Source organism: Penaeus vannamei, chromosome 1 (assembly GCF_042767895.1).
Source record: "Penaeus vannamei isolate JL-2024 chromosome 1, ASM4276789v1, whole genome shotgun sequence".
NCBI lineage: Eukaryota > Metazoa > Arthropoda > Malacostraca > Decapoda > Penaeidae > Penaeus > Penaeus vannamei.
This window is the reverse complement of record NC_091549.1, coordinates 3,471,758-3,474,257: the sequence shown is the minus strand read 5'-3', so window position 1 is coordinate 3,474,257 and position 2,500 is coordinate 3,471,758.

The following is a 2,500-nucleotide window of genomic DNA, read 5'->3' as shown; positions in this document are numbered from 1 at the left end:
GAGTTTGTTTTGGGTTATATTTTGTGAATGATGATGATAATGATAATTGCTGACATGATAATGATTGATAAGAATAATATTGTTGACGTTGTTCGATGAAAACGGTAATTGTAATGATAATAATAATTATTAAAAATAATGATAATAAAAATGATGATGAAAATAACACCAGCAATAATAATAACAATAATAATAATATCATTAACAATAATGATAACAACACAGAAATAATAACGAAAACAACAGAAAAATACTAATAATTATAATTACAATTATATTTATAAAAATGATAATGATAATGATAATAATAATAATAGTAAAAATAAAGGACGGTGGATTTACTTATACATGATCGAGCAGGAAATGAATAGTTTAGACAACATTCTCACTAAGTTTTGTTAAAATACGTGATAACATGAACGTGCTCTGAGCATCCTCCACTTCACTGAACAATTTCAGAATAATAGAACAACAATTAAAAAAAACCTTGCATCATCATTATTACTTCATTATTATCATTATCATCATTATTATTTTCATAACTATCATCATTATCATTTTCAGCATCACAAAACTATTACTGTTATTACGATAATGAAATTAAGAATGATAATAATGATACTAATAAAAGATATTGATGATAAGGATGTTCTTGCTATTAGACGAAAATTATAATGTTATTATATTCATTTAATTATATTATAATTAAATAATTATTATTAGATTAAATTATAATTATAATTAAAGTAACTGTTCATGTAATGATTATAATAACAATTATGATAATGATAATAATGGCAATAATAATAATAATAATAATAATGATATTCATAATAGCAAAACCAATAGTTATGATTATATCAATAACTGCTACTACTTCTAGTAATAAAAGTAATAATAACAATAGTAATGGTAACAAAAGCGAAAACAAAAGTAATAATATCAATATCACTGCTACTACTTTTAGTAATAAAAGTAATAATAATAACAGCCCTGATATTAAAGATACGTATAATGATAATAGCAACGAACAAAACTACCACAAAAACGAAACTAATATTGATAATAATAATAATCATGACAATAATCATTATCATGATGACTATCATTAATACCAATACAATCATTATCATTTATATACCTATAACCATAACCATAATAACAATAATAGAAGAAAATAGTGAAACATACCAAATTAAACTCACTTTAGCGAAACGAAATAAAACTAAACTAAATTGAACACAACACACAAGCACACCAACATGAACATGCAGTGCCTCACATGTTATGGTACAAGAACATGTAACTGTATTTCCATAACACACCTCAGCTGCAGCAATATATTTGAGGGGACTTCGTAAACACGTGCTGAATGTATCTATGCTTTAGGGCGTGTGAAGTGTGTGCGCGTGGGTGTTTGTGTGTGGGGGGGCGTGTGTTTGTGTGTGTGGGGGGGGGAGGGTTGTGGGTGTTTGTGTTTGTAAGGGGGGGGGGCGTGTGTTTGTGTGTGTTTGGGGGGGGCGTGTGTCTGTGTGTGGGGGCGTGTGTTTGTGTGGGGGAGGGGGGTGGGGGTGGGGCGTGCGTTTGTGTGCGTGGGCGTGTGTTTGTGTGTGTGTGGGGCGTGTGTTTGTGTGTGTGTCCGTGGGGGGGCGTGTGTTTGTGCGTGTGTGTGTGGGGGGGCGAGTGTTTGTGTGTGTGTGTGTGTGTGTGTGTATGCGTGTGTGTGTGCGTGTGTGTGCGTTTGTGTGTGTGCGTGTGTGTGTGTGTATGTATTCGCACGCGCATGTGTATGTCTTTCTGAATAATACCCCAAAAATAGGGAACACACACACACACAAAAAAAAACATACAAGCACACGCACACACAAACACCCTCCCCCCCCTCCCCTCCCCCCCACATACAGGATAAACAGTAAACAAGAAATCAAAGAGCGTATCTCCTGCAGCAATTTATGAGCCCATTCAACCTGCTTCCAAGGCATACAAGGTCTTCACTTTGTTCCGCGAAGAATGGGAAGACGCGAGAGGTGGAGGTGGGGTGAGGGTGGAGGAGGTGGGGGGAGGAGGAAAGGTGGAGATGGAGGGAGGAGGAGGAGGGGGAGGGAGGGAGGAAGGAGGAGGTGGAAAAAGGAGGGAGGAGGTGGGGAAGGGAGGGAGAGGAGTTGGAGGTGGGAGGATGGAGGGAGGGAGGAAGGAGGGGGGGGAAGGAGGGGGGGGGAGGGAAGGAGGGAGGGAGGGAGGGAGGGAGGGGGAAGGAGGAGGAGGGGGAGAAGAGGGAGGAGGTGGGGGAGAAGAAGGAGGAGGGAGGGGGGGAGGGAAGGAGGAGAGGTGGAGGTGGAAAAAGGAGGGAGGAGGTGGGGAAGGGAGGGAGAGGAGTTGGAGGTGGGAGGGAGGAGGAGGAGGAGAGAAGGAGGTGGGGAAAGGAGGGAAGAGGGGAGGTGGAGATGGAGGTGGGAGGGAGGAGGAAGAAAGAAGGAGGGAGGAGGTGGGGAAAGGAGGA